Source organism: Pteropus vampyrus, unplaced genomic scaffold, assembly GCF_000151845.1.
Source record: "Pteropus vampyrus isolate Shadow unplaced genomic scaffold, Pvam_2.0 Scaffold81, whole genome shotgun sequence".
Taxonomy (NCBI): Eukaryota; Metazoa; Chordata; class Mammalia; order Chiroptera; family Pteropodidae; genus Pteropus; species Pteropus vampyrus.
In genome coordinates, this window is record NW_011888862.1 from 8,998,436 (window position 1) to 9,007,353 (window position 8,918).

General features: G+C 38.7%; 1 pseudogene; it reads left to right on the top strand.

The window, feature by feature from the left end:
• The first annotated feature begins 3,584 nt into the window (after positions 1-3,584).
• On the top strand, positions 3,585-3,703 carry LOC111741695 (annotated as a pseudogene).
• Positions 3,704-8,918: the final 5,215 nt, after the last annotated feature.

Here is an 8,918-nt window from a genome sequence, read left to right on the forward strand (position 1 = left end):
CACAGGAAAGTCAGAATTCTACAAACAGCCTGAGATGAAATCATCATTATTATGGCTTTTGCATGCCGAGTTGTGGCTTGGTCCCATAATTCTAAAGGCTAAACCCATAGAGATGAAAAAAGATTAGCAAAGGCTCTTTGCCACTCTAGCTGTGGGAGTCCACTTGGAGGGCTTCTCCACTGACTAACTCCCATAGAAACCCAGTGCTGGATTCTGTATCACTATAAAACACAAGGTTGCATTACATACCTCTTTACATGGAAGCCAGATGGAGCTGCCAGTAGGGAAAATGACTAGGTCTTGAATCTATATTTCTTCTAGGGTTCCAGGGAAAAGGGATACCTCATCACATGTCAATTGATAATATGTCCTCAGTCCTTGTCCTTCTCCCTTATTGGGAGTTCACTGTTACAATTAATTTCCACCTCAATTAATATTCATCAAGTGTCCACAGTGAGCTAGGCCCAGCTGGGGGTGGGGGACCAAAAAAGAACAATCACTCCCTCTGCCCATATTTTCTAGCGTGGAATGTATTCATCAATATGGAAATTTCTAGCACCCCCGCTGACCTTGAACGGCTGCTCTTCATGAACTCTTCAGAAATAATTATTAAGCCATCTGCCTTATGTAGACATATATGACCCTAGAGGAATTCCAGTGAGAGTAAGAGGTACATCTGTCTGATAGATCTGCCTTTGCCTGTGCCGAGGACCTTTTTATAGAGCTCTCTGTAATAAGATGTTTAGAATATGTCAACAAACCATAATCTTAACTATAGAAAAAATATGCACATTTAATTTTCCTTTACAAAAAAAGAAGAGTAATAATGTTAATACTTAGAATGTAATTGGCAGCTAGTTTCAGATGAATCCGATTATAAAAAGGAAAGCATAAAGAGATAACCCAATGTCCTCTCAGTTGTCTGTGGAATAAAGCTCAGTTAAAGGATTTCCACGTGTAAAGAGATGACAATTTTCTGTTTCCTTTGCTCTGAAATGTATTGCTTAATATTTCTCAGTGGCAGGCACAGTCAGTGGTAGTCCCATGTACATTTTTTCAGGACAAAACAGCAAACCTGAATTGGCACTAGTCTGTTAGCTTTAGAGTTATCTATATATGCAAATAAACAAACTCTTATTGTGTTTTCTATATTTGAAAACTTACCTATTGGTAGACATGGATATTGTTATATAAGTCCATGCCAAGTTCGAGGCATTTTTAAGGCTATTCTGAAACATTCTAAATTATTAACTCTGGCTTATGGGAAGTAATAAAAATTATTCAGTCTCCACAGGACATTAATTTTGTTACCTTTCTTAGCAGCAGAAGCAAAACTCTCTAGGATCCAGTGGTTTGCTACTACCTCCCCAAATGTCTATTGTTTATTCCGCTTGTCTCAAACTGAAGGTAAAAAGTTTGCATTACCCATAGCTCTTCTTGACATTTCTTTTAAATGGCATGCAATAGTATTCTGCACTGGAGCAGAACACACCTTTGCCTAATACTAATTCATTTACTGATATCTAGGGCTTAGAAAGTCAAATGTCCTTTTCTGGGAATTTAGCTTGTAGATAGCATAATACAGTAAAAGGTCCATGATCTGACATAATCTTTTAGTCCACTACAGTGTGGTATCAGTACGGGTTCTTGCAGAAAAAGATGGCACACTCAAACAGGGTAATAAAGGAGGATTTAAGGGTTGGACCATTTACAAAGGTGTGGATAGTTTAGAAAAAGTAACATAGGCTACTGCAGTACCCCAAGACTAGCAACATCAGAAAGTCTAAGGCCTGAAGAAGGAAGGAGAAGGAGCCATTACTAGAAGCTGGGGAGAGTATCTATATGGAGACAGCTGTGTCCTTCATTTAGAGGGAAACAGTGAACTCCTGGGGATTAGGGAGAGAGGGAGCCAAGAAAAAAGCCTCCTCCTTATTCCTCCCACCTTCTTATTTCTTGCAGGTGTCTCCCATTGGTCAGACAGGAAGCCAAAGGGCAAAGGAGGCTGCTGAGGCAGTGTGCACAGGTCAGCCTCCCTGGGCAGAGTAGTAGACAGGATATGGGATGTAAAGGGGCACATGTAAAACATTCAGCCTAGAAGCCCTGCCTCATCATTGGATGTTTTCAGACATTGCTCTGATGATAATGCCAAGACCTCGTCATGTCACAATGTGAAAGGCAAGATTAATACAATATGCACTCTAGTACAAATATAATAATTTAAGTCAACTACATGCATACCTCGTTTTATTGTGCCTCGCTTTATTGCATTTCATAAGTACTGCTTTTCTTTACAAGTTGAAGGCAAGACCCTCTGCCAGCAAAAAAAATTATGACTCACTTTATTGTGGTGGTCTGGAATGAAATCCACAATATCTCTGAGGCATGCCTGCATATAATAGGTAGTGTACTCTATTATAAATGCAGTAGTCTATAGTTATGATGCGCTGATAAACTATTATCTGAAAATTCAGCATCCAGAGCTATACTGGTTCAACAGGTCACAGGTATTTACCAATAACATATGACAGGTGCATGAAGCGAAATAATCTGTTGTAGGAGATGAATGCGCAGTTCTGAATCTACGTTAACACATTTTCAGAAACTCCCCCAAATTTCATTGGTTACCTAACAATCAAATAAACATTCCATTGGAGACTTTTTTGGATAGAAATGATTCCAAACACCATCTAAATGCATTATTCTGCCACGTTAATGACTTTTGGACTCAACATATTTAACTAAGTCATGATGTTTGAGTTAATTTACTTCTAGACTTTTGTTTCTCTCTTCCATTTCTTGAGGCATCTTTGGGTGAATTAACATTTTGAATAACTCATTCACAAGCTGGCTCTTCCACTACCGTAATGCCTCCCTTAGTATCAGTTGATTCCCATTTCTTCTCATAGAAGTGAATGAGGAGCCGCTGTCTATAAAAGCCCAGTCATCCCTTGAAATCCTATTCATTATATCAAATCCTTCAGGCTCCTCTGAAGAATATTAACTCTTCAAGTACTCCTCTAACAGAACACTTGGCTGCTAATGTTATACTACTCAGGAGGGCTTTAATAGACCTCCAGGGAGCCAGCCCTCCTGAGTGACTCACTCTGCCAATCCACCACTGAAACTCCTTATAGCAATCTATTTGTCCACCAAGACAAAGCCCAGATGTTAGGTGGCCAGGATTTTGTAGAATTCTTAAAACAGTGTTTCTCAACCTGTTTTTGATTACCACTCCCCACCTAAGAAGACATTTTAGACATACTTTCCCAAATAACCTCCCCACACCATGAAATTTGAATAACATAGATTCACTTTAGATGTGTTTATGTACTGTGTGGCCCTTTGAGGGGGTAAAGATCATTATAATACCTAAGATTTTTTTGACTCCACCAAAAACCGATTTGTGCCACTTTGGAGGTAATATAACCTCCATTGAGAAGGCATCCCGTATTTGGAGAACTTGAAGGACTACATAGAGGTCTCCAAATTACGAGATACTGGTTTACTAAATTTCTACTTTTCTGGAAACGAAGGAAGAAGAGTGAAGGATAATGGTGAAAAGGAGATGAAAATAAAAGATTACCATCTACAGCCATGCTACCCTGAACAAGCCTGATCTTGTATGATCTCAGAAGCTGAGCAGGGTCAGGTCTGGTTAGTACTTGGATGGGAGACCACCTAGGAACACCAGGTGCTGTAGGTGTAAAAAAATAAAAAATAAGGGATTGTAAACTGACAAGGTCCTTGCAATCTGTGAGGTCAACCAAGGGTTGCCTCCCCTACAACGATAAAAAAAAAAGTAAAAGAAAAGATTACCATGACTTTGCCCTGAGAACCTAATCAATCAATCAACAAGAAATACTGAGTTCTGACTGTGCTATATAGGCATGCAGATATAAAAGATATAGGGAACGATGTTTAAAATAAAAAAAAAAGTTTCTATTCTTTAAATATCTATTCCATATGCAGAGGACATCTTCTGATGTGCCCCATATATTTTCCATGAATTTCAAACATAATTACATGAAGACTTCAGTCTCTGGAGGACACTTCTGAAAAATAGTTTTTTATGTGCAGGTATGCTTATAAAGATGTGAAAAATCACAAAAATGCAATGGAAGCTTAAGTTTAAGTCATTTTGCTAAAGATTCAGGGGAAAGAATGCATGATCTGCTTTCTAAACAGGAGCCTCCAGGTTTGGTGCCAGTCCAGGAAAGAGTAATTGCTACGCTGGTAATGCAATTCCCTTCATTTCCAATCTTAGTAATATAAATATTCCCATTAACGCCTGCTATGTCACCATAGTAACAATGAAGTCTTCCTAGATCTGAATTTAAAATGAATAACTAACAGCATTTAGGCACAGGGCTATGTTTTGGGAAAGTGATTCCCAGACACAGGTCAGTTGACCTCCCACACCAGAATCACTTGTGGAGCTTGTCAAAAGTACAGACCCAAAGTACTACAGCCAGAATTAGTGGAGAAGAATTTCCAAAAGCGAGGCCCAGGAATCAGCTATTTTTTCGAAAGCTTTTCAGTTGATTCTGATTCACATCCAGATTTGGAAGGCACTGTGGGGATAGTCAAAAGCATTTGTTTATTATAGAAACAGAAAGAAAAAAAGGCTAAATAGTGTTCTGATTCAGATTTTACTAGTCACTAAGTTTGTGACTTTGGATCAAACACTTAGAATTCCATTATCTTCACCTTCTTTTCTGTATGTTTTCCAGCTCCTACTTATTCCTAGATTCCTTTCATCCCCAAGTCCCTTACAGTGCAAGTTGCCTCAGGGCCTCTCTTACCAGCCTATCTTTGTATATCTTTCAGTTTCTGTTGCCACTAACAATTTCCTTGCTCTTTCCTTTTGTTTCTTACTCCAAGTACCTGAAGGAGATTAAATTGGTTCAATCCATCACTACCATCTCTGATAGGCAATGTTCTCATAGGCCCCTAGGACCACTGGGGCCGCTAAGCCACTGGACTACCAGAGAGCCCATGGTTTGGCTGCTTTGGAATTAGAATGTCTCCTCAGGCAGTCAGCTGAGACCAGGGGTATGGAATCACATGGTATAGAACAAGGTTATCTCAGTCTCCAGAACCATCTGGGACCATTTTCTTTGATAAATCTCATGTTTATGGTTATAGTTGCCAATCTGAAGCACTGCCTAAAATGGCCCCTTTCTTCTTTAAATTCTATAATTTTATTAATACATAATATCCCAGCCGAGCACTTAGGTGATGACAAGTATACTCATCTTGATTCAGTGTTATAATCCTAAATAAGTCATCTACTTAAATGAGCTTAAGGAACCATGAGACAGCCATATTGGTTTCTTATGAGATCAAGGCCATCCTTGCTATGTGGCAGTCTTTCTTATTACTTAATAAATAAGAGGTTATTGTGGTATCATTCGTGAATATTTAAAACAATTACATTTACCTCTTTTTCTTTTGTCTCTGAAGTGGGATATTTCTTCACCATCCAAACCTAACTCTTACTCATGTGCCAAGGATTTCATTGCCTCCCATTAGTTTCAGGATTGAACTTATCAATTATCCTTAACTGTCTTTATCTTCAATTTTTATTTTCCCCTAGCTCCTTCCTCTAAGTCTATATTCATGTTCATTTCATTCCAATTTTCAAAATAAAACTTTCCTCAGACAAAAATCACAATATAATGATGAGCCCATATTTTCCACTTCCATGAATTCTGGAAAAAAACTGGTTTGCTCTCATGACACTCCTTCCCAATTTTACACATACTCTTTAATCCCCTGCAAACTGACTTCTGCCCCAACCATTCATCTGAAATAATTTTGTCTAAAGTGACCACTGCCTGCCTACTTTTTAAGCCCTTTGATTTCTAAGCTCTTTGAAATTTGACACTACTGATCACACTTTCTCTTTTAAAATTATCTCTTACCTTGGCTTCCAAGACATTAATCTTTTGTTTCTGTCCTCTTACCTCACCATTTCTAATGGATCACCTTTACAAATTATTCATATATGAGGCACCACCCTTTAACTACAATCTCTACTCATCTTGTGATCTGAACACTGGTATTTCAATAAGATATTTCAAACTGTTTCCTCTAATATTTTTTCAACTTATATCTTGACGAGTATTTAAAGAATGTGGTCAGGGGTAGCAACAGCTTCTCTTGCTTCTCCTTTCTCCCTAAGCACTTGGTTTGAGGTCAGATACGCCAACCAGATCTGGCACAAACTTAACACCGGTCCTTGGGTACATTCTGAGTAAAGTACTGTGTTGTGCCATCTAGATCCCTCTTGCGGAGTGAAGGACTCATTCCCTCAGCTTCTGATAATGTAACCAAGAGAATCTTCAGCTGTCAGCCCTCTCCATAAATTTCCCTTGGTTGGAAAGAGCTGCTTCACTTAAGGTCATGTATGTTTCCCAGGGGCAACCTGCGTTCAATGAGCATAATGGAGAAATATAAAAACATATCCCCCTTGTTGTAATGTGGGGCGACACTGAAGAATTGTCCAAGCTTCAGTACTCCCTCTGCAGTTGGTTGAGGCCTCTTTTGGGACTGGATTAACACCAAACTTCTCCTGCCTGGTATGCTTCCTTTGCTTACCCTCCAGGTGTTTAAAAACAATTACATTTAAAACAATTACATTTACCTCTCCCCAATAAACCTTCTGTGTGCTAATCTTTCTCTGAATCGGCTTCCCAGGGAGCTCAGCCTGCAACTCTGAGTCTTAGGCAGTCAACCTCATTGTTCACTATGTCCAGCTTATTACCACGATGTGTATGCATACACTTTGTATTTCAACGTCCCTGATGTTGCCAGGTCTCACAGAATGCCACCTCTCAGTCCCCAGCCATTAAAAAGGTGACTAATAATATTTAGTACAAGGTGTGATACATGTGGAACATTTGTAAAAGACATAAAAGAAACTTGAAAATGTTCTCTTAAATGAACCAAGAAAGCAAACATATCAAAAAAAGACAGTCCTCTACAATGTCCTATAACTAAGATAAGCAAATGGAAATTTTCCAAGATAGTTCTCCATACTTACAAAGTATGTAATGAAAGGGTATAGACAGAAGAATAGACCTGATTCCTCATGCTACCTCAAAAAGACTTTGAAGTGTGTGAAATCTACCATTAGATAAACTCAAAGAAAGCCTAGCCTGGTTCTGACAGTCAGGGAACCAAGACTTGCCCCCTAAAAATTAATCCCTAGCCTTACAAAAGACAGTGCCAAATTTAAGGATGAAGAGATGGACAAATGTTCAAGTAGCTTCCAAATGGTGCTCATTTGTTTTCTCTCTGCACAGTTTGTGTTCCAACCTTATTTATTCTCCAGATAGATCTACTTTCCCTGCTCTCAATGTCCAGCTCCCTAGATCTCAAGGTTCCCAATTAGAGACTAATGTCACTGAAGGTCACCTAGTATCACTGAGGTTACCCCTTATAGTCTAATATCACTGGAGACTGGTATTCCTGTAATAGACCCTTTTTGACGCAGTTCCCAGAATCTCCCTCGTACTTGTATGATCTCTCAAAAACAGTTTCGACTCATTTTAGGCTGTGCCACTTGTTTAATCAGTTAAAAAGAAAAAGAAAGTGTGAATAAGGTTATGCAGAACACCGCTCCACTAATGAAATATGCATGATGAATGTTAACATTCAAAGTATTGGTTCAAGCAGTGATATCTATCTCTTCATGCTCATTTGCATGAGTGTTAAAAAAATGACCATTATTTAGCCAAAATCCAAATGTGAAAATGACTCTTTGATTTGCAGCTGTGACCACTGTTTGCAGTTTGCAGAGTCACTTGGTTCTCTACCCTGCCTCTCAGAGACACTGTTGTCCTCAAGCAGTTGTGCAAACTGGGCTCTCCTGGACCCTTAAGATTTTTCCCAGCCTTATCCAACAGCTGCTAGTGTTTTCCAGTTACGTCCAGCAATGTAGTTTTCTCTTGCAGCTGTGATTCAGAGAGTTCTTTAAAAGCTCTCTCTTTGCCTTCTCAGTTTGTAGTTACTTCAGTTCTCCATTCAGTAAGGGTTTGAGGGTCTGTTGTCTACCACTGTGTAGTTGGACTGGGTTAGCACAAGCATCTCATCAATGCAAATTGACTGTTTTATGGCCCTTTTAAAGGTAAATTTCTTTAAGTTATAGTTGTCTATTGCTGCCTAATAAACCACCCCATTCTAAGTAGTATAAACCAGCAATAATCATTTACTATTAGTATTATTAGCTCTCACATTTCTGAGGTTGACTGGGCTCAGCTAGACACTTCTTGCTCAAAGTTTCTCATTCAGCTACATGCAGGTAGTTAGACTCTTCTCAAAGTCTTCCTCACTTACATGTCTGGTGGTTCATGCTGGCCATTACCTGAGAAATCAGCTGGAACTGCTGACCATAATGTAAACATGTGGTCCCTCGATGTAGACTGGGTTCCCTCATAGCATGGCATGTCAAGAACAGCCCAGAGAGAAAGAAAGAGCCAAATGAAAGCTCTGTCACCATTTATGACCTAGCCTTGGAAGTAACATGCCATTATTTCTGCTATATTTTGTTGGTCCATAGAGTCATAGAGGTCCACCCAAGAGGACGGAACATAGACTCTATCTTTCAATGTGGGAGTGGCAAAGTACATAATAAGAAGAGAATGTAGAATGGGAAATACTGTTATGACCATCATTAAAAAATATAGTCTCTGACAATATGTAACTTTTTAAAATTACATAATATATACATTTAGAAAATTTAAAACTACATATAGTTATAAATTACTTTCTAGCATTAAATAGGACATATAAGTTGAAGACAGAAGAGCAGTCCACTTTGAGCTGTTTCATACGTATATGGAAATCATATTTTTTTTTCATGTTTTACGGGTTTTTAAATTTTTTAAAAAATTTATTATGGTGACACTGATTAA